Source organism: Mustela erminea, chromosome 4, assembly GCF_009829155.1.
Source record: "Mustela erminea isolate mMusErm1 chromosome 4, mMusErm1.Pri, whole genome shotgun sequence".
Lineage (NCBI taxonomy): Eukaryota > Metazoa > Chordata > Mammalia > Carnivora > Mustelidae > Mustela > Mustela erminea.
This window is the reverse complement of record NC_045617.1, coordinates 70,232,821-70,257,214: the sequence shown is the minus strand read 5'-3', so window position 1 is coordinate 70,257,214 and position 24,394 is coordinate 70,232,821. Positions and strand designations below refer to the sequence as shown.

Genomic DNA, 24,394 nt, shown 5'->3' with positions numbered 1-24,394 from the left:
ACCAGGTAAAATAAAAGATCACTATCCACATTACAAAAAGGACCCTTCTATTTATCAAAGGGATCATTGCAAGATTCCTTTCAAGGATGAGCTCTTACGTTTACAATGTTTCCATTTAGAACAAGTTAATCTGCCTGTAGCTTCTCCGTACTGAAGGCAGAACGTCAATATACTGTGCATGTCTCATTAAAATGACAGAACTTTCCAGAGCAAAAAGTTGTTCAGCCATGACTCAATAAATCAGGGCAAGGGAAAGGAGGCTCAGCCAAGGAGAATCATGAAGAAGGATAAGCAGGAAGGACGGAATAAGATAAAAAGCTTCAAAGGTGCTGAAAGTTCTGAAATGAAGGCTCTGGAAAACGTTAATCCTCAGATACCCAGTGAAACAGCAAAATATTAGAGAAACTCCATGGCTTGTTACATCACATATATATATAATTAATCTGCCCCAGAGAGTATTTTGAGGTCAGAGTCTCTGTATCGTTGTCAGGCGTGACCTGGCAATGAGCCCAACATAGTAGACCTCAGTAAATATTTGTGGGATGAAATTATTAAGAAATGACACCAAACAACACATTTGATTCAATTAAACTGAACCGACCCCTCATTTTGGTACCTCTGGAAATACAGTAACAGCTGAAAGAAGGGGATAAAAAATTGTGTGTAGTCCTCTAATGCAAACAAAACAAAACACCAAGTCACAACCATTGGCAAGGTGATTATTAATTTTTCTCCTGACAATGCAATAGAAGAGTTACCTAAGTTCAGTAGTAGTTAGGACTAATCTAGTGTCTCTGACTACCAATGCATCCTATGTAATAGATTCTCTCTAGATCCCTGGATCAGAAGCCAGGCTTATAGTAATGGTCGGACTCCCTACCCCCCAGCTCCACAACCCAACCTACAACCAGACTGGGACCAAGAGCTCTCCCTCAAAGGCGAGGGTCCCACCTGCTGACGCATCCATCTGTTCACTTCAAGACAGCACCCCTACCAGTGTGGTCTATGGCCCTCACCCTTATCACTTGCCTCTTGGAGATGCAGAAATACTGCTAACAGCAAAAGGCTGCCATGTCCATTTTCATGATCTTCTCTTCAAATGGGGAGACCCAGGAAAGAGAGAAAAGATTTATATGGTCATATCCAGAGGTCATGGTCCTAATCTGTAAACCAGGAAGCAGATTACACCAGGTATTGTGGCATCCCCCTCTCCTGATCCCACAGCCAAATCTCCCTTATTTTTGGTAGTGGAGGACAGGGATTAAGTGGATAATAAAAGCTCAGATAATCCCAAACCCAATTTTAGCCAGTAGTTAACCACTTCATTGCCTCCCAAACCTTGACCAGAGCAGCCCAACAGAAGGCAAATTGCAGAGCTACGCGGCTCCAATGCCAACTTATATGTACTCTTCCATCAAGCCTGCCAGCCTTTTATCTTCTCCTGCCATTCACCCCACCACCACGTATATGTTCCAGTATGGGGACTTATGAGGCTACACAGTAGAATTCATGCATCCAGAGGAAAGGGAAGGAGAAAAGGACCTTTCAAACTGGCCTCTTGAAAATGGCGCCTTGTCTTTGCCCTTTAGGCAGCTATGGCTTTGGGCTTCCTGAGCTCACTCAGGGGTCTCCACAGGGCTTCCTGCCTGTGCTGCCCTGGGAAGAGTACAAACTGGTTAACCAGCTAAAAAGGCAGGAACCCCCTCATGGCTGACAGCCTCCAAGACAGCCCCCAGTGAGTCCCACTGACACACCCCTTAAAACCAGCAAACAGCAATAATAGGACTTGAAGGGAACACTGAGTAGCACCTGTACTTTGAATGGTTGGAAAAGGGCTATTTCTTTGAGAGAAAGTATTCTATGGACAGTTTTTGTTTTGACCTCCACAGAGTAATTACCACTAACAATACGTACTATGTATTACCTCTAACATTCTGTCTCGCCCCAACCATTTGGTCTGGTAACACAGAGAATCCCTCCCAGTACTAGAACTTGTCACGGCTAGTACGGTGTGGCGAACATCTCCCTTGACTCCAGTCTCTGCATCAGTCACCAGAGTTTTATTCTTTCATGCGGTGTCTCGTCCTTCCTTGCTACGCTCACAGCCCCCAGCTCAGATGAGCCCCTCTACTGATTTCCACAGCTTTCCCGCAAATTCTCCCCTTTCCCACTCCTCATTTCCACATCAAGTTCCTGAAAATCCTCTCATCCCATTGTTTAAACACGGCAATGCTGGACTCAGACAAATGGTTCTGTAAATTTTGGAGGAAAAAAAAATGCTTCTGACATAATGCTCATTGAAAAAGATCCCAGTAAGTTCTGAAGCTTCTATTTTCAAAATCCACCCCGATTCTGAGCAAGTCTGTCACCCCCATTTTGCCCCTCCCTATGCCAAGTCACAATGACAATATCGCAATGGTTCTTATCACCCTCTCTACACATGTTACAAATATCCTACATGAGTTTCATAATCAGAATGGCCATTGTTGTTAAACCACTGCATGCTGGCTAAAGACCAACAGTGTTAGTCTGACACTTAAACTCCTCTGAAGTCCCAGTTTAAGTCTCAATTTCCCCCTCGTATAAGCTTCAGGCTTCTTTTGAATCACTGCCGAGTTGGCTGGCCCTGGAAGCCAAGTGCCCAGCATCATAGGAACTAGCTCTCTGTGCTGAGATGTCATCCCTGGAAGAAAATAACCGAACGAAACCTGCCTGACAACTCAAAAACTGGAAGTCCCAAAGCCATGCTGGTCCTTTCTTGTAAAAGCAAAGCAAAGAAATTCAGGCCAGTGGCAGAGTCGGCCCCATTCTGTAAGAGCCCACCACAGTGTCCAAGTGGGTGAGCACCATGTCAGACCTCACAGAAGCATAACTACCACCACCACCCTCCCCATGCCCTACCCCTCCAGGCCCGGCCTAGACACCTACAGACCCCCCCAATACCTGGGCCAGATGCTCACTCTCGGTCTTATACAATGCCAACAAAAGTACTAAAGTAGAGGAGACAAAATAAACATCTACCAACCACTCCAGGCCTACACAGTCTAGTCCCTTCTGATTCAATTTTATCCTTGAGCCTCAGAGGCCTCAACTGTTCCAAAAATCAAGCTTAACAAGCCTCTCCACCAGCCTGATAGGGCTAATTCAACCAGAAACCCAGGAAAGACAGACAGATGGGAGTAAGTTCAGCTGGTAAGAAAAACAATTAAACGTTAAAGGAATTAGAGAGAGGGTGCAGACCCTGGGCATAGGCAGAGATTAGGAGAAAAGCAAGAAAAACAACAGCAGCAAAGGGAATAAGTTGGAAAAGACGTCATCTGCAAAGCGCTGATGTGAAATAGGGCAGATACGAAGAAAGGGGCATTAAGATCACTCCAAGCTACCAGGGGCCAGCTTGTTGACTAGGACGTTAGTCACTCATGCTCTCCTAGAAGACAAGGCAAGTTCAAACCAAAAGTCCACTTCCTGGTCTGGAACTAATACCGGGTACCTGGGTGGCCCAGTCAATTAAGCTGCTGCCTTCGGGTCAGTTCACAATCTCTGATTCCTGGGATGGATTGCGCTGTCGGGCTCTTGGCTCCATTTTTTTTTTATTCTTTTTTTAAAGATTTTATTTATTTATTTGACAGATCACAAATAGTAGGCAGAGAGGCAGACAGAGAGAGAGGAGAAAGCAGGCTCCCCATGGAGCAGAGAGCCTGATGCGGGGCTTGATCCCAAGACCCTGCGATCATGACCTGAGCCGAAAGCAGCGGCCTAACCCACTGAGCCACCCAGGCGCCCCAAGGCAGCGGCTTTTAACCCTCTGAGCCACCCAGGCGCCCCGGGCTCTTGGCTCCTTAAGGGACCAGCTTTTCCCTCTCCCCTTCGCTTCTGAACGCATGCGCGTGTGTGCTCGCGCTCTCTCTCTCTCTCTCAACCCCTCGTGCGCGCACGAATAAATAAAATCCTTTCAAAAAAGAAGAAGACGAGGAAGGAGCAATATAACAACCATGTGAAATAAAGAATATTGTCGGAATCGGCTGTCCGGGAACCATGGAGGGAAAAGGAATTACAGAGACTCGAGGGATTCCTTGGGCAAACCTCTTTGCTGCTAAATCTATAAAGACATAATTTAAATTTAACTTAAAATTTGGAAATAAATACAGTAAATGAGCTTCATCTTTTCCTTTCTTAAATGATAACAATGTAGCAATGAGTATTATTTCTTAAGTTGACTGTAGGTTTCATGTAGGGAAGGTTTTCCCTTCACAAAGAGCCAAAATCATGAACAGAAAGGGACTTCCCATACAGAGGAAGGGGTGCTCAGAAGTAGACCCTGTGTGGCAGTGAAGACCTGGGCTCTGGGGACAGTCTTCACAGTTCAAATCCCAGCCACACCATTTCCTCGCTGTGTGGCTTTGTCCAAGTCATTTAGCCTCTACAAGACCCATCTTCTTATGGGCATTTATAGTTACAACAATGTTGTGAGGATTTATGAAATTCTTATGTAAAATAAGAAAGAAAAATAAACTCACAAAGTAATCCGTATGACACACCATAGTACACTACCCTGGCACTTAATAAACTCACAATAAATGTTGGCCATTACCATCATTTTTAGTCTAATTAACAAAGAGCCTAGTGAGAACACAGGGCATGTGTGGATCATAGAATGCCCATGTTCAAGGGGTTTAAGGAACCTTCTTTCTAGTCCAGTACCCACTCCCCATCCTCCACACTCCCCTACTTTTACAAGGGAAGAAAATATGTGAGTGAATTCAAAGCTACCCCCCAACACTTTTTTCATTTCATTTCATTTTATTTCTTTTCAGTGCAAAGCCTATTTTTCTCAAGAAATTACTGTTTTCCTTGTGCTTTCTCTTTGCAGCACGTTAGGAACAGGTTACCTCCAGTGCGGATTTTCCAGCAGAGCTGGCTCTTACTTTTTGGTGCCACCAAGTGGCCGAGCTTAATGGCACAGTGATGTTTCCCCCAGACAGCACCCCAATTTAGCATAGCCTAAGATCCGTTTTAGATGGCATTGGAGGGCCCCTTCATGCTCATCAAATTAATGGGCTCACACTCTGGATTGAGAGAAGATGCAAAAGGTACCAGTGGTTCTATAGAACACTAGGGGGGAGAAAGAAGAAAGAAAGAAACCTGTAATGAGAAAGAGGAGTGGAAAAAGGGTTGGTGTTGGTCAGCTTCACCCATTCCTTTGAGGCCTGGGAAGTAATTTGTTTATTTGTTTTAAGAAATACATGTCTGGCTTTCTGGGCAGGAAGAGACCTGTTTTATGAGAGAGGAGCCCATAATACACATTTTGAGTGAATGCTGAATGGTCAAGAACTAATATCAGTATTTGGCACGAAATTAAGCCCAAAGTTGAATCTAGCTGTCTAACTTCTCAAATACAAGTATAAATATGAAATCTCATGCCTCAAATTGTGACTTTATTACTAAAATTTTTAGTAGTCAAATTTTAAAAGGGCAGAAACACTATTTCACAGAATTGTCACTTATCAGCTCCCTCTGGTATACAATTACACTACAGTGGACAGTCCTTTCAAATGGCTTTCCTAATTATACTTTCAACCTTTTTATGCACAGTAGAATTTAATACAGAAAAGTTACTTTCAGAAACATATTTTCTACAAGAAACTGTGTACCTTTAGATTCAGAGATTTGGAAAATGTGAAAAAAAAAAATCCTTCAACTTTAATTACTAAAAATGATGAGGTCAGCGCTCCAGAGCAATCAATTCACCAGTCTTTTGTTTCAAGTTCTAGCCTCTAGAGAAGGAAAATTATAAGATACGATCCTCTTAAAGCATTTGTTGATAAAGTCTACTTTTTTAAGGTTTGAATAGTGACAATCGTAGGCTCCTGAGGTGTTCATTCCCCCCTAATACTTTTTTCTTCCCACTTTTAAAATTCTTTATTCTGTCTGGACCAAGGAAGATTTATCCTAGATGCTTTTGTACGTAATTTTGGAGTGACAATATTGACAGTCGACTTTTTAAAATTCTTCCCATCAAAATGAAAGAGGTCCAAAGAACTTTTTTTTCTTAAAAGATTCGATGACTGAGTAAGATTAAAGGACCAATTATCAAATATTGTTTCTAAAGATTATATTTTAAGGGGAGCCGGTGAGGCTCAGTGGGTAAGCATCTGTCTTCAGCTCAGGTCATGATCCCAAGGTCCTGGGATCAAGCCCCAAGTCGGGCTCTCTGCTCGGCAGGAGCCTGCTTCTTCCTGTTCTTTCTATGTGTGCTCTCTCATTGTTATCTCTGTCACTGTCTGTCTCTCTCTCTCTCAAATAAATAAATAAAATCTTTTAAAAAAATTATATTTTAAAAAACATGGTGGGAGAACAAGCAAATCACTGAAGAGTAAAATTATGATATAATCTAATTTCTTTATTCCATCTTGTATTATTATTTAAAATTTTATAAAGCTTTTGACCCAAAATGTAAATAATGATCTTTCTAAAGCTATCTAGTTAATGAATCTTGTTTATCCATAACTATCAATCCAACTCCCTGTTCATTTGGCCATTTTAAAGTTCATAATAACTCTTTTGGTACATAAAACTAGCAACTGTACTACCGCAGCATTTCAGTCTTGCCATAATAAATATCTCAATCAACAGCTAGACTTACACATATGGCTAATGAGGACATTTTCATTTCAAGTTACATTTGGAATGCCTACTATGTTTAAATGTGAATATTCAAATATTGACAATTAACCAGAATGACAAACTTTCTTCACACTACTGATACTGATATATTGATTAGACACAGTGATTAGATACTATGTGATGACAATTTGTTGATGAAAAGTTTAGGGATGCCACAAATAACAATGAAAGGAGCGTTTCGCTGCTTGGTCTTCTGAAGATCAAAGCCAACGCAAACTTGAATTACAGATCTAGGCCAAATCCAAGACCCAAACTCAAAATCTGGTGCAACCCTTATTTATAGTCTTGAAGTGGGCGGCAGGGGAAGTGCCCAGAGACAGAGACATTAAGACTGATTCCAGTCTTAAGTCCCTCCGCCTGAGTAATGGTGGGCATGTTACAAAAGCCCTAAGCCTGACCTTCTTCATCAATAAAACAGGAACAGTATAACCAGAAGATGGAATGAGCCTAAGTAGGTGCAGCACTTACCACAGGACTTGTCCTGTCATGCATAAATCCTAGTTGCTGCAATTATTGTACTTACCCTGATCATCATCGTTAATATTAGGAATATATCTACTTTGGGGGTTGTGAGAATTAGAGGCTACCTATAAATAGCACTTGAAACACTTTGCGCTCATTTTATAGATGGAAGCTCATATTATTTGGGCACCTACAGAACTTTGAAAAATGCTATAAACAAAACCTTAATTGTGAATTCAGAGGGAATGCAACCAACAGGTATATATGCTGCTGAAATTGGCATGTCATTTCTTTTCAACCTAGTGCCCTCACCTCCTTCCCCTCATAGGGAACTCTGCACCTTAAAAATCCTGGGAAAGCAGAGCCTGTCTCTTCCTAGAGGGGCTGAAAACACTAGACAGTGGTTTCACAGCATTCCTGGAAGCAAAGCCTAATAAGATCAGCCAATCCAATGCACCCACTTGAGATTTTCACATTGCAAGGTAGTGATGTAAAGCAACAGAGTCTGGAAAGCTGACTAAGGGATAGGGAGGAAGCGATGACATCCACTTTCAGGTGTGTACGAGTGGTAGTGTTCAGTGGCTGGCAGCAGCGGTTTCAGTGGTCTTTGCCAGTGTGAAGCTGGACAAGAATTGGCTCTGGCTCTCATGGGCAGCTGCCTTGATCCCGATTTTTTCCAAACCTAGCACTCCAGACTTCCCAACATTTCTAGAAAGTACCCAATACCTTTTCAATAAATTACTCTTCTGCTTAACTTGATCGAAGTCCATTTCTGTTGATTGCAGCTAACACTTTTGCAGAAATTGGTGACAAATGTTGGGGTGCGGGTGATAGAGCCCCAAGTGTGGCACCGCTGAGTGCAGGTAAGGTAGTGAGGATGCCACCATTCCTCGCAGGCCGCCTTACCCAGCCACGAAGATGAATTACAACCTGAACGTTGCCCCCTTGAGTTGAGCCTGTGGACTGGGATTTCCAGCTGGGAACTGGGGATGCTTGTGATGCAGGTAAAAGACAACTTCTTAGCTGTTGCTTATTATGCCTTGGGCTAGGGACTATGAGTCTATAAGGCTCTAGTATTAGGGAAAATTCACGATGTTGGACTATGTTACTACTTTTTATGGTGTTCAGTAAGATATATCGAAAACAAAAGACAACTTTAATTGAAAGTGGCTGGTTTTGGTTTTTGCAGAACGCTGACCTCTAAAATGGCTGTTTTAAAAGCAGAGAAGAAAGGTCAGTATGGCTTTACTATTTGAAATAGGTGAAGAGGAGTCAGAGGCACAAACTTCCAGTTATCAAATAAATAAGTCACGGGAATGAAAAGCACAGCGTCGGGAATATAGTCATTAATAATGTAATAAGTAGGCGGTGACAGACAGTACCATGGTCAGCATTTTATATGTATACAATTATATATATTGTATATAATTTATATTGTATGTAATTATATATATGTGTGTGTGTGTATATAATACCATGGTCAGCATTTTATATTGTGTATAATTGTCAAATCACTATGTTGTACTTGAAACTAATAGGTCAGTTATGCTTGAGATTAAAAAAAACAACAACAACAGTTTTTTCTGTGGCCTACAAGCTAAATTGACTAAAAATCTGATAATTTACTGCCCTGGAAGATTGTAAAACTAAAATTCTCAATGCCAAACTAAAGTTTTCGAACCAAGACAAAGACTGCAGAGACTAGGCAGGAAAAAAGACTGTAGCAGAAGACAGCCTGATCACCTGGGCCCTGCCTGTGAGCCTCCTGTAAGTCTTGTCAGCAGGACTAAGCGTGAAATACTTTCCATGGGAAGAAGCAGCTGGAATGAAAGCAGCCTGAGTTTAGATGAGATTGTTGCTTTGAAATATCCTTTACCCTGGACACAAGGGCGATCAGGCAAAGTACAGAGGCAGATAAGAAAGCAGATCAAAAAGCCAAGCTGCAAAGGTGATGTCTGGGTAAGATCTCTGGCTGTGGTTTCTGTTCCACGGAATTAACCAGAAGCAAGTAAACAAAATACCTGCTCAGTTTCTAAAGCCTCTGCATTACCCAAAATGCTCTGATTCCAGCCAGCATCTTGTGATCGTGTCACCCTTCAAAGCAAATCACAAGCCGTCTGAATTCCTACCTATGATAAATAAACTGCAAAAGATTTGTACCTCCAGAAAGGGCATTCCCCTTCCTAATGCCCGTCACAGACGGGCCCACAGAGAACAGTGGACAGAACATTCATCTGTAGAACCTGCAGGACCAGGGTGGCAGAATGGCTGCCAGGGCATAGGACATGGACTCCAGTGATCCAACCCATGCTTTGAACCAATGACCAGTAGATGCTACTTCCATTCTTCCCTCCCCCAAGTGAGTATTTACCGTTGTGTTCATTTTCCACCATTGTATATGAGATCATTCTGGGGAGGGTAGTAAGAGACAAAACTCTTACCTGGAGACTTCTGCACCAAGAGGAAGATGTTACCGAGAGATATTGAACTTGGAGCCGGATATGAAATCTCAACAAAGTTTTGAGTTGGCTCCTTTTGGAAAGGAGTGACTGCATTCACCCAAGCATATTTGAATTGATCTTAGCCAAGCATACCATACTTGCCAGTGGTTGGTTCAGGAACCCAGAGCATAGCATTCCCCCAGCAAATATGGTTATTGGTTTGGGGATGGGTACGTGTCTCAAGTAGACCAAATTAACTGAAGGGAAGGCCTTTATAACCCATGGCATGGCTCCCACTCCCATACTTCTCGATCCCTCCACCACATTCCTTCAGTTAGGTACTGTCTTACAACCTTAAGAGAAGCCCACTGATGAACACATGGAGAAAGGCAGAGTGGAGAAAAGAGCAGAGAAATTGAGACAGAACCACCTTCATACTATACCTGAGGCCTACATTATTTCTGGACTTCTTGTTACTTGAGATAATAAATCTTCTTCTTGTCTAAGACAATCCAAATTGGGATTTCTGTTCATTTTCTGCCCAAAGCATCCTGATATGCCAACCAAGTGGAAAGTTAAGGTTATCAGCTGGAACATATTTGCCTCAAAACCTCAGATAAGAGAATATTAAACTGGCACAAAAGGCACCTGGTTCCTAAACCAAGAGTTATCCAAAAGAGAGCTGAAACAAACCATGAGGTCCTTCATTGACAAATACGTTTAGGGCAAAAATTTTATGTGTCTCCTATATTTATTTTATATGTGGAAAATGTTACTGCTCCTCCATGCACAATACTGCTATAAAGTTTACTTTTTAAATGAAGGTGTCTGTTTAAAAAAGAAATCAATTTAAAGAAAAATACTATCTCAATTATATTAGTTTCTTACAGTTGCTGTAAGAGTTTCATAACCTAAGTGGTTAAAACAACAGAAATTTATTCTTTCACAGTTCTGAAGGCCCAAAGTCCAAAATCAAGATGGCAGCAGGGCCATGCGCCCTCTGAAGCCTCTAGAGGAGGATCCTTCCTTGACTCTTTCAGCTTCTAATGGTGGCCAGAATCCTTGTAGTCCTTGGTTTAGAGAAGCATTACTCCCCTCTCTGCCTCTATCCTCCTGCGGACTTCTCTCTTATGTGTCTGTGCCCATATTTCTGTCTTCTTATAAGGACTTCAGTCATTGGATTTGGGCTCACTCTAATCCAGTATGCCTTTATCTTCACTTGATTCTAACTGCAACTTCCAAATAAGGTCAAGTTCATAGTTACTAGAGCTTAAGTTGTTATATAGAGGCCACCCATTGGGGCAGCATTTTTATGAGCATCTGGCCCTGTTCTAATCATTGACATCTTCAATTGGAACTGAATTCCATTATCTCTGACTAAAATTAACCATTATTGTACTCTGAAATGCCTTCCATTACTCTGGGCACTATTTTCCGGTACCTGGCATTACCCTCTGATTTCCTAGTTCTCTGGTGTCCCTCCTCACAGGAAAACAAAGGGCTTATAATTTGAGACTTAAATCAATTATAGAAAGTAATTATTACATGCTGTAACTCAAAGAGCTTGATCCACAATTAATTACTTGGCAAAAAATGGGGGAGGTGAATTTAGGATGAGTAATTTTTCATTTGGAAGACCACAATTGGAATGGTCAACTATTTAAAATTGAGAATGACAGTCTGGGAAGAAAAAAAATAATAAACCTTTTAAATGGTTTCATGAAATCTTGGTAGCTTTAGGTATTAGGAAGGTTTTCCTGTCCCATTTGTTGAAGTAATAAAGTGTGAAAAATGTTAAATCTGATTAGCTACGCCTGTCTAGCATTAATCTACATCTGAAAGGAAAGAAAAAAATATTCAAAACTTCAATCACTGTTCTTTCCTGTTTTAATCAGTTAAAAAAATATTTTCCAAAGCTGTTCAGAAAACAGTGGTGTACAGGTACTCTGAAAAATCATTCAGGAACCCATGGGCCAGTGACCAAGGCAAATGCATTTTTCTGAGTATGGTCAAAAGCCGTTTTCTCTTCACAATGTAAGTTCAGATTCTTGGCTGTGTGTGAACCACCTGGTGTTCATAGACCAATGCAGGAATGCAGAAAACTGTTTCCATGGTGATGAGACTTTCCTCCTGGCAACCACCCTTCCCCCACCTCCCATCTTTCCCCACTATCTGGGGTTTAGTTAGGATTTCTGGGAAGAGCAGGGATAGATGTACAGCAAGCATGTTGTGGTTTTTCCAAGTGCAGTTACTGTGCGTCTTTATGACTTTAAGTCATGGATGAGTCTCCCTGCCGCCATTTGGAGATAGTCACAAACTCATCAGAATCCATCCAAATCTTCTTACATTTGAAATCACTCCACCAATAGCATTTTATTTAACATCTCAGTATATGAACAGACACTTCTCTATAGCCGTGGTCAGCAACTACAGCTCAAAGGCCAAAGCCATCCTACCACATGTGTTTGTAAATAAAGTTTTATTGGAAGATGGACACACCTAATTGTTAGCATATTGTCTATGACTGCTTTCATGTTCCAGTGACAGAGGCGGGTAGTTGGCAGAAGTGACACAGTATATGGTCCACAGGCCTAGGAACATTTTCTTTCTATCTGGCACTTTGCAGAAAAAGTTTTGTCCATTCTTGCCCTAGAGGATGTGGAGTCAAAATCTGGTAAGAAAGACTACACAGTTTAGAAATATGTACTACATGCTATCATAATCACAGAGAATTAAGTGAATGTTACTAGGAATCCCCACATACCACTGAGGACAGAAGTGGGTTGGAAAGAATCTCTAGAAAAGGTAAGACTGAAAGATAGGAAGCCTTGGGATCTACAAATCTAGGGCAAGGAGAGAGGCATTCAAGGCAGAGGATGGTGAAGGAAACAGTCTCCAGTATCCTGACATGTGGAAAACCCACGAACCCTGGAAAGAACCATGCAAACATGGAGTGTGGCTCTCACGGTGAACACAAGTTTATAATAGTAGGAGGAGAGAGTGGGCATAGCAGGACGTGAAGCTGGGGCCAAAGACATACAAGCTCTTGAAAGTCAAGCAAATAAAATGACCTGAATCCATAGGGAATGACGACACCCCAAACTGGAAACTGATCTGATGAAATCTTTGTTAAAAGTAAATTCAGGAGCACCTGGGTGGCTCAGTGGGTTAAAGCCTCTGCCTTCAGCTCAGGTCATGATCCCAGGGTCCTGGGATCGAGCCCCACATCAGGCTCTCTGCTCAGCGGGGAGCCTGCTTCCCCCTCTCTCTCCGCCTGCCTCTCTGCCTACTTGTGATCTCTCTCTGTCAAATAAATAAATAAAATCTTAAAAAAAAAAAAGTAAATTCAGAAAATCTAATGAAGATTGAAGCACAAAGAAAGGAAGAAGAAAGAGAAGGAACCCGGTTACTATCTATCATCTATGTCCTGCTGATTATGTCCCAGCCACTATTCTAAGCACTTTGCGTGTATTAACTCACTCACTGCTCCTGACAACCTTATGAAGTAAGTACTGTCATGACTGCCACCTTATAGATGACAAATCTGTAGCTATGAGAGGTTAAAAAACTTGCTCTAGGTCCGACTGGTGGAAATGTGCAGAGCCAGGGTTTGGATCTTGGTAATCTGGTTCCTTAGTCTAGCTTCTACGGTCATCGGTTATGAGATTGTTGCAAGAGTATGAAAGGGAGGTGGTAAGAATTCACTTATACTTGTTTCCATGGCCACACAAGGTACTCCATAAATATATTTGATGAGTAAGTGCTGAATGAAAGAAAAGAAGAAGAAGAAAATAAAAGCAACAAAGTATATTTTGCAGGGGGTGTGGGAGTGGTGGTGATGGGGGGGATTCCATAGCGTTCAGAGCCTAATATAAAATATAGGGAGGAGAAGGAGATGACAACGATCATTCTAGTAGTTCCCCTTAGGATGACTGAAAGAATGAGGGAATTTACACACAGACAGACACACCGACAAAATAGGAAAATTCAGCTCTGGGGAAAAAGGTAATAAATTCAGTTTGAGATCAAACAGGTAATGAATTTGATGAGATGGCAGAGCATCCAAGTAGAGAAACACTAAGCCCTTAAAGGTATAGGACCAGGCCTTAGGAGGGAGCTTGAGTCAGAACAACAAGGTTGGTGGGTGAGCTTTGTGGATGTGATGGAGAGGACAGGTTGTCTTTCTCACACTGATGGAAAAAATGAAGTGATCCTCACTCATGACATGGACACCAAATAAAGCAAAGAAAACCATGGTGACAGATGATGACAAGCTACGAAATTGGCCTAGTGAAGAAGAATGTGGGGCTGGCTCTAGAGGAAACTGGGAAACAGAAGAGAATATCCATATATTTAATGCCTGTTCCATGTCCAGTGCTCCGACATTGCACTTGGCCATCACATTGAGTCTGAAACAGGTGGTGTGTCTCCCCTTGAGAGCAGAGGAAACAGAGTTAGAGAGGATAAATGACTTACAGAAGAACAAAAGGCAGAAGGTCACAGAGCCAGGATTTAAGCCCAGATCTGCCACTCCAAAGCCCATACTCTTAAGTACCACCTGACTGCAAAAGTGTCCTTCCACACACTTCCCAAAGTTCCCTACGACCTTCTGCACAGATAGTATATGATAGTATATGATTCTGTAAATTGTTCCATGATCCTTGCATCCCATGAAAGGGCAAATCACAAGTAACTGCTTATAGAGCCACCCCTCCATGGGGTATGTTCACTAAAATGCTCATTTCAGACCAGTTTTGGGGAGAACTTTGGAGGAATGTGCTAGTGTTCCTAAGCTTTTGAAAAACTCACCCAATGCTTTCTCCCTAGATGTCCTCATTTCTGGTTCCTACAAGGCTGGCCCCTCTCTGAGTGATAAGCTCTGAGGACTGGATCCAGGGTATTGCCCTCAAAAATCTGAATCCCAGGAATCCCTCCCTCCAAATCTCAGTATTTAGTACAAGGACATGATAATTCATTTGGAATAATAAAGATAAAAATGCATTAGTCTGCTTTTAAATATGAATAGAAGAAATACCACTAAATGCAATAAAGGCTATTTTTAAAAAGGTAAGAGCTGTCTCTTAATTAACACTCTCTTTTCATTGACTTAGTTTGCATCACATATATAAACAAAGTTTGGGTTCCAGTTCCATATTAAACATACCTGATGATTTCACGAATTGTCTTCAATATGCCCATTCTAATTCTTTCTTTCTGAGATCAGATAGCCAATCTCACAGATGTTGGAACAAATTTCTTCCTTGAAATTCATTTCGTAGTGAAGTCACACTGACTCATTGTATATCTCAAATAAATAGATTTCTTCACATAAATATCAATATTGACAAAGCTAAGGAAAGAATGAAGGAAACTTATCCCGAGACTGGGACGAAAATTTTGAATGCTTAGCAGTGAAGAAAATGGAAGTACTGTGTCTCCAGAAACTCATAGTAACAATAATAGCATATAGGTTACCTTCTCATAGAAAATGAAACCAAGGAGCAGCAAATATTTCAGGCAAGCAGCTCAGAGCTTCAGATGAAGAGCTGATCTTCAATTTCTCTTAAAACCTCACACCTTTGCATGCTGTGGATGAAGGGATTGAGCTCCACAAAATTGCAAGAAGCTTGACATTTCTTGAACCTAATTGCCCTCCAGGAGAAACAGGTCTAGCAGAAGGTAGAAGCCTTCTAGATCGCCATGTTAGGAGAGAGGATTCCGGTATCTCTAAGACATGGCTACTGGCCACGGTGGGAAAGACTCCTCAGCATGACACCTAAGATTATTGATACATCTCTGACCAGTCACTAGAGCCCTGCTGTTGAACCACAGCTGCACTAAACAAAGTGGGTTAGTAGGGACCGAGGAAGGAGCAATAGGCTGAGTAGGAACATTGTGAAAATAACTATGAGTCCATGGAGCAAGGCATGTGCCTGTGCCAAAAACTCACCTTACAATATTCTGGCCTTCACATCTATACCAACTCTAGAATACATACTCAAATTTCTGGGTCTTTCTCCTCCTTTGAAAAGAGGAGTAGTAATTTTATAAGATACAGGGGTCCTCTTTCTTTCTCTAATGTTTGTTTCAAGTCCTAATCTCAGCATCCACCAGATGCTCCCTCTACTTTTCATGGAAGACAATGCAGTATCACCCCCTTGGTGGACTTTACTGACACTCTTCAGCAGCCTGGCACCACACCTTGGTCAAGGTTCCCTTTGCCTTATATAATCTGCTGTCAGTTCTCTCACTATTCTCCCCGTGTTTGCTAACTTGTCTTTATTCCTGGACTGTGAGTTCCTTAGGGCAAGCAGTTATATCCTCATCACCCAACACAGGGTACAGATGGCAGACAGATTTTCAGGCGTTCTCCAAGCCCTTGGGACTAACCACTCTCCCCTCCCATGGTTGGTTGAATACTGTCCCTCCAATAATTTCTAGACCCCTGAACCTCACAATGTGACCTAACTTGGAAATGGGAACTTTGCAGATGTCCTTAAGGTAACTGAAGTGAGACCTTACTAGATTGAGGTGGGCACTAAATCCAATGACAGTATCCATGTATGAAACGGGACAGGAGACCTCAGAAGCTGTACTAGACAAGAACGTATACTCCCCTAGAGTCTTCAGAAGGAGTGTGGCTGACATCTTGATTTTGGATTTCTGGTCTCCAGAACCATGGGAGAATAAATTTCTGTTATTTTAAGCCACCAAGTTTGTGGTGATTTGTTACAGCAGCCCAAAAAAACTAATATACTTCCTTTCTCTGGAGGTTTCCCAGCAATCCACATGGTTTTAGATTCTGGGGAGCCATGTTGGGACTACAAAATTCCATTCCCTCACCTCACCCACAGGGTTCCCACCTGTGGGCATATATTGAAGCTAGGCCAACAACATTCCTTTTTTGGGAGTTTGAGGGATAATAAAAGAGAAATGTTCTTTTCCCATTTTTCTATGTCATTCAAGTTTCTGCCCAAAGGCTAGCACCCCATAGATACATTCCTAGCATCCTATCTAGAATTCTTCTTCTCATGACTCTAGATCTCTATGCAGGTGATTTTGGAGTCCTTATTTCCACCTGGCATTATATTATTTATATACTTGTTTCCTCTTTTTGTTCCTCTGACCTCCCACATAAGTGTGTAGCCTCCACAAGAGCAGGGACATGGTCTGCTTGTTGGCTACTGTATTTTCAGCCCTAGGACTCACCTTGCACACAACAGCTCTGCAGTGAGACAGATGAGTCTGATCTAAAGAGAGAAATTAAGGTGAGAGGTGAAGAGCACAAATTTCCTGTCAGAGTTCCCATTCCCTGTTTCAATTCCTTCTGAGGCCTGGTCATATTTCTCCCTTTAGCTTCTGGGGGACAGTCTGATGAAATGTGCCCTCCTAAACTTAAGCGAGTTGCTTTATGCTTCTTAGATCTACACAAGAAATCAAAAGAGACCCATCTAATACACCATGGCACTTAGTAAGAGCTCTCTCCAGCACCTCAGAGGAGTAAATAACAGAAAGGAAAACTGAATGAATAGATGTATAACTTAACTACTTAATTCAGTTCGACTCCTAACGGGATTCATCTTACAAGAAACTAAGGTGATTTCAGATTGTAGGATATATTTTCCTCCTTCAGAATTTATCTTCTTACCACCAACTTGAGTGCCTGAAATTCTATCACTACAGATTTTGGAAGCACTCTGTTCAAATATAAATACTCCTGGAAAAAGCAAATGTTCAGCCAGTGACTATTTTAACAGATCTTAGAAAGCTAGGCTCTTCTGAATGATGTATAGTCACCTTAAGGAAGGAGAAGGAAAGGGATCACAGACATGGGAAATGGCAGGATAGCAAAGATGAATTTTAACCATTTTTCTAGCATGTACACTGGGGAATTACAGATTCTCTATTCATGGAAGACCAATTGCATTGATGGCCCAGTGAATGGCCTCTCTGGATCTTATTTTTATAATGTGATTCTACAACCATTCCCATTAAGAAGCTGGATCTGGGGGCGCCTGGGTGGCTCAGTGGGTTAAGCCTCTAGTTTGGCTCAGGTCATGATCTCAGAGTCCTGGGATCGAGCCCTGCATGGGGCTCTCTTCTCAGCAGGGAGCCTACTTCCCCCTTCCCCCACTTGCCTCTCTGCCCACTTGTGATCTCTATCAAATAAATAATAAAAAAAAATTAAAAAAAAAAAAGAAGCTGGATCTGTTTCCACACTGCTTGAATCTGAGCTGTCCTATAACTTGCTTTGGCCAAAAAAATGTGACATAAATAATATCGTAACCAGGCCTCAAGTGGTACTTTTGCTTCCTCTATTTCATGGAAACCTGCCATTTCCATAAAAACTAGCCAGCTCACTCTGCTGAGAAATGAGACAAGTGGCTACCCAACCACCCTCTTGGCCAGCACAAAGGTAAGTGAGGCCATCCTAGACCAGCCAGTTCCCAAATGATCTGCCAGTTACTCACAGTTGCATGATGAAGTCCAGCCAAACTAACACCAAGCTGACCGTGCTCATGAGTGAACAAATGTTTGCTGTTCTGATCCATTGATTTTTGGAGTAGCACACAGCAATGGCTAAATGACAAAATACCAGTCTACCCTAGAAATCCCAAATCTAGGGATATGTTGCTTTCCAAAACCATCTGGAAGTCTTAGATTCTGATACCACCTTCCCTTGACAGTTTATACTGGAAGGTTGGGTTTTCCAGGTTGAGCACCTACCTTCTACTTACCCTTCAACAGCACAATATCACCACCAAGTGTGATGGTGTTTCTAAGGAACCTTCGTTCAATGTCTCACTTTGATGTCAGGAACATGGCTCCCTTTACCACTGGTCTGGCCTCACATTTGGGAATCTCACCTTCTCCAGCACCTACCACTCACATTGATAATGATTCTTAGACCTGGGCCAGAGGACTCAACTGAGAGATGACTGTTCAGGAAAAAGGTATAGGAGAAGAGTCCTAGAAAAGGGGGAATAGAGAAGGCAGTGAGCAATTGATATCAGGCTGGAGTTGGAGCCAAAATTGGGCCAGGCCAAAATGCAGAATCTCAACCGAACTTGAGAGAGCAAAGGGGTGGAAGTTGGGCTAGTGAAGAGTGAATAATAGCAATGAGATCACATTCGTTTCCCCTTCTCTCTTGTTTCTTTCATTACCATGTCTAAAGGGGAGAACAGGATAGTCAGAAAAGCAACACATCTTCCTTCCAGCCTTTCCCTCTTTTTCTGTGCCTACTGTGACTTGAGAAGAAGCCCCAGTGTATGTCTGGGTAGAAACAGATGCCTCTACCCCCAGCCTCCTCCCTTTGTCCTGTCCTGCCTCCTCCTTATTACATTCTCACTACCTATGGTAAGAGGTGAACACAGGGATTATTTGAGCATGGCGGAGGTGGGATTCCTCTAGACAGTTTAGTGACCAGCCTGTCATTCATGGATGAAACTATGGTGGGGAGAAGGGGAGGTGAGGCTTCCATGGTTGGACACAGAGACCCTTAACCTTACTAACCAATGAGGACAATGATCTCCTGTAGACCTAGTATGTGTCTACTGGAGAAAACAGGGCACTGCTCCTTATGATGAATGGAAAAAGGTTTATTTTATTTTATTATTTTATTTTACTATGTTTTATTTTAAGGTAAGAAGAGAATCTATAATCATTGTCAGGAGCCTGTTCTAATAAATACCCTAACAGGATAATTTTTTATAATAAATGTGTGGGTTTTTTCCCCCTATATTTCACTTTGGACCTCTTTACAGAGCAGAAGGGCAGGTTTATATTTGTGTTACAGACTGCAAAGCAGATGTTGCATGTAAAGACAACTATTGTTTTCCTAAAGTTTCAGTCATTAAAAATATTATGCTTCCTTATGGTCCTGGAAAGAAAGGGAAAAAAGGAGATAGGGAAGCAAGGGAGAAAAGGGGTCAAATCTGCAGATATGGTGACCAGAAGACCCATGTTCTCCCTGACTCCCACCACCTGGGAGGGGCAAGAAATTGGAGTGGATGCACAGGTTCACCCAGAAGTGGTAAACCCCAAGCAGAAGTGGTCCAGCCCCAGTGAAGATTCCTACACCTTCTGGGTAGAAATCCAGAGCAAAACTTTGGATACCAGTAAGGACCTCAGTAATAAGGATATCAGCAGAATTCATGCTGCACTGGAGGGTAGAATTCCTCCAGCTCATCATGCTCCATGAATTCTGAAGTGACCTTGAGATGGCAAGCAACCCCAATGCTGATAAAGGGGGGCGAAGGGGGTCTCTGACATGGATGTATTCAATTAAGATTAAGAAATGGCTTTATCATGCATGTCTTGGTTGGATGATGGCTCATACCACTTCATCTGAAGATGTACGGTATCCAACACATTACTCAATGTATGAGTGAGCTTCTAATTCTGTTTTCTTAGTTCCTTTTGAGTCAGAACAAATCTGCCAGGGCCTTATTCCATAAGTCTTTCAGAGAGATATCCTGCCTCTGTAGGTCTGTTACATGTTAGAGGTTTGTTTTAGGGGCCAATTCAGTGCATGCCCCTTCCATCATCAGCAAGAAATGAGATAACAAGCATGTGGGAAACAATAGGGAAATAAATGCTGCACAAGTTTCTGAATTTGTAAAGTTGATGGAGATTGTCTTCATTGCATCTCACAACTATGTCATGCTCAAAATCACTGATTCCTTTTACCCAAAGAAAAATGCAGCCCAAAAATATATTAGATGTCCTTTGAAATATGTGTACTTCATCTCCTATTGTCATCTCCTGATAAGATTAATGAAATAAGGGGTGCCTAAGTGGTGCAGTCAGTTAAGTGTCTGACTTTTGGTTTTGGCTCAGGTCCTAATCTCAGGGTCATGGGATCCAGCCCCATGCTGGGCTCTGTGCTCAACACAGAGTCTAATTAAGATTCTCTCTCCTTCTCCCTCTGCCTCTCTCCCCACAAAATAAATAAATAAATCATTTAAAAGAAAGATTAATGACATAATGCATTCAAAGAACCTAGCACAGGATAAGAGCTGGTTAAATTACGTTGTGTTGTTCTATCTTTATAAGATAGAAATACTCATGCACCAAACTTCTTGTGTCTTAAGATGAAATCAATGCAAAAAAAACCCTCAACCCATTCCACAATAACCTTTGCCCCTAGCTCATTATAATAGCAAATTAACAGCCCACTTCGTAGGCAGTAGGTTGTCAAGAAGCACAAAGGCCTGGGCCCAGAGAGAAAAAGGAAAAAGAAAAAAGGCATTTTCTCAAATCCATGGAAACTGAAGACTTACATAAATTTCATTATACAATTTGCCATTGCTACAGATGCATATACTATTTTAAGCATTATTTTGCTTTTGCTTTAAAAAAAAAAAAAGCCATCTTGCAACTGCCAAAATATGAATTGGGACACCCATCTCCTGTCACCTTCACCTAGGCTCAGACACCCTCATGACTGTCACCATTCTCTGGACTCTGTCCATCTCTGCAGCTCATGGCTCCAGTTGCTATAGAAGGTAAGTGATGGTGACCCTTTCCTGTGCACCGGATCTCAATGAGGGTGTTAAAAATGGAAAACCACTCTTCACATATCACTGAATCTCTTCAAGGAGGATGAGAATGTGGCAGCTCTGATGATGTAGAGCAAAGTGGCTTTTAATTCCCAGATCTTCATGAATAGAAACTACAGTTGTGTCTGTATCTTGAAAACTACATCAAAGGGGTGGGGGAAATGTTAAATTTGTGACCTACTTTTGGTTACTGGAAATATAAACTACAACCTACTCTGTACACTGGCCCCCAAGTATCACATAACACACACCTGGCAATCTTTTCTTTCGTTCTCTACATCTACCTCTTTATGTCAGCCAGTATCCTTTACTTTTAAGGGGGTGGGTTCTAGTCAGTGTTTATGTTGCAGTTGGCTCAAAGTCAATAGCATGACTCTCTTTCCAACCCTGTGTTCTGTGTTGCACATTGGTGGCTTCAAATCAGCTGCAGTGGGAACATTTACACAACAGAGAATGCCAAATGTCATGAACCAGGGTTGTGGGTTTTTGTTGAAAGATTTTTTTTTTTTGAAAGATTTATTTATTTATTTGAGAGAGAGAGTGTGTGCAGAGGGAGAGGAAGACAATCCGACTCCTGCTGAACAGGGAGCTTGATGTAGGGCTTGATCCCATAACCCCGAGTCAAAAAAAGGGTCAGATGCTTAACCAATTAAGCCACTCCAGTGCCCCAAAATAGATGGTTCTTAAACACTAATTATCATCACAGCACTGGTTTAAGGAAGGTAGGTGGGAGCAATCAAGAGAGTACCAGGTGCTTAAGCAGAAGAAGGAATTGATGGTGTTGGAGGCAGAAATGAGGTTCATTTAAAAAGGGGGCCCAGGGCAAAGAATACCATCACCTACTTCACAATTTCTCCTGTACTGTCTGCTAATGTCCCACCCCAGACTGTAAGGCCTTCCCTGTTCCATACTTACCTCAGATATTTACACAGGCACACCTTCACCTTGAAATTTCTTATCAACCATCTCCAAAGGTGGTTGGAGATAAAACCCATAAAAGCCATAGATCTTATTCTCTGAAGCTGTACCCAGATAAAACTTGTATATTGCACATTAAATAATCTTTCCAGAGTATAATACCAAATATAATACTACTTGCAAGCTGATTAAATATTTTGATTAGAATATATATATATGAATTCACTTTTATTTTTTTTCCTGTCAAATGTAATTAAACTTCATCTCTGCATTTAGCTGCTAGTGTTCAAGTAGAAACCCAATGCCTGACTGTATGTTATTTTAGCAGCTAAATTAATTGCCTTCCTGCAATAGTGAGAAGCAATGAACTACATATAAAGAATCAGTATTTCATGCTCTTTACCACTTTAACTGCCCAGGACAACCTAATCTATACTTGAGTTAACAGGTTTGATTTCTAAATTATTTATTTTCCTTCCCTTGTTTACTAGAAAGGAGAAGCTTTTGTGATACTGGAAAAAGAAAATGAATAATACAGGAAACTATATTTCTGTAATGTTAATATTAGCACAGAGTTGAGCTCTCAATTAAACCTTATCTACAGAACTAAAGTAGTCAAACAAAATGACCAATACACATTTATTCTGAAAATCTTTGGGTCTAATTCAATTAGGCTATGAAGGCGACACAAAGCCTTAATGAACTATTGGACTAATGACATGTTTATTTGGTAATCAAGAACAAACGCAGTTCAATTTTAATGCAATTACCTTCTTTAAAGGACACTTCTTTGTAGGATAATGATAAAAAGTGGAAGGTTTCTGAAAGAGAAGATGTTTAGTATTAAATTCAGCTCTATTTCACATCCATAGCTTCTAAAATGCAATGTGGTAGAATGCATTAGTGGTCCAAATTATTCATTCCTCCATATAGCTATGCCCTTTCCCCAGAGACTGCAGTTCTGCAAAAATCTGTATTTCCTGACCCCTTGATTCCAAGTTCAGTCATGTGTTTTGCCAATAAGTAAAGTATGAAAAGGACTTACATATTTCCACTTGCTCTCTTGAGTTTCTGTCATCACCAAGAAAGGGTATGCCTGGGCTGTCTATATCTCAGTAGGAGGATAAAAAGCACAGAAGAAGAGCTTTGCCAGATAACACATTAACACACTCTAGCAGAGTTAAGCTTAGAAGAGAGACATCAGCCAGCCTACGACACATGAGTAGGCCTGCCAAATTAGCCAAGTCATCAACTCACCAGTATATAAGCTATAACAATATATGGCTATTATAAGCTGTGGAGTTTTAAAGTGGTTGGTTACACAAAATAGCTAAACCATACATAATGTCACTCCCTTTCACAGTTTCTTCTTGAAGAGTGAAGAATTTTATATACACAAAGGATTTCCTAATCAACACACAAGTGATTATCAAAATCAGACTTTGCCACTTCATAACTATAAATATGGAACACTTTCTTTAAGAATCAACATTGTCGGGGCACCTGGGTGGATCAGTGGGTTAAAGCCTCTGCCTTCAGCTCAGGTCATGATCTCAGGGTCCTGGGATGGAGCCCAGGATTGGGCTTTCTGCTCAGCGGGGAGCCTGCTTCCTCCTCTCTCTCTGCCTGCCTCTCTGCCTGCTTGTGATCTCTGTCTGTCAAATAAAAACATTAAAAAAAAAAAAGAAGAATCAACATTGTCATATTATATCTATCAAGTCTCAGAATTAGTTCAATGCCAGAAACATTGACCAAGCTACCAATATCATGTGCTACATCCTGAGAACTCAGAATTGAGGAAGAGCTCTTAAGTAGAGCTCAGGGTCTATGTTGGGGAGGAAACACTTTTATCTACCCTTTAAGATTTTTCTAGCTGGTCTGGTCTAAGAATTAAACAGATGTGAGACAGAGTAACAGGAGGGGGAAAAAAGTTTATGTGCACACAGAGATTCAATAATAAATTAAGACCCCCAAAAGGTCAAGACAGGCAGCTTTTATACTTTTTAGACAAAGAAACGATAAATCTGTGAGGAAATGACAGGACAAAGAAAACATGTTCGGAAGCTTTAATTAATAAGGAATTTTTTTTAAAGATTTTATTTATTTATTTGACAGACAGAGATCACAAGTAGACAGAGAGGCAGGTGGGGAGAGAGAGGAAGCAGGCTCATCCGCTGCGTGGAGAGCCCGATGCTGGGCTCGATCCCGGGACCCTGGGATCTTGACCTGAGCGGAAGGCAGAGGCTTAACCCACTGAGCCACCCAGGCGTCCCAATAAGGAATTTAAATAGAATTTGGGCTGCAGTAGTAAATTAGTAAAAGTAACAA

General features: G+C 41.5%; 1 long non-coding RNA gene across 1 annotated transcript in view; it reads right to left on the bottom strand.

The window, feature by feature from the left end:
* Positions 1–16,817, bottom strand: part of LOC116587784 — a 59,914-nt gene extending 43,097 nt beyond the window's left edge. The window contains exons 1-3 of the long non-coding RNA XR_004284638.1: positions 16,797–16,817; positions 15,063–15,173; positions 14,752–14,937 (exon numbers count right to left, since the gene is read on the bottom strand). This is a non-coding gene — a long non-coding RNA (uncharacterized LOC116587784). The remainder of the gene's footprint in view (positions 1–14,751; positions 14,938–15,062; positions 15,174–16,796) is intronic.
* Positions 16,818–24,394: the final 7,577 nt, after the last annotated feature.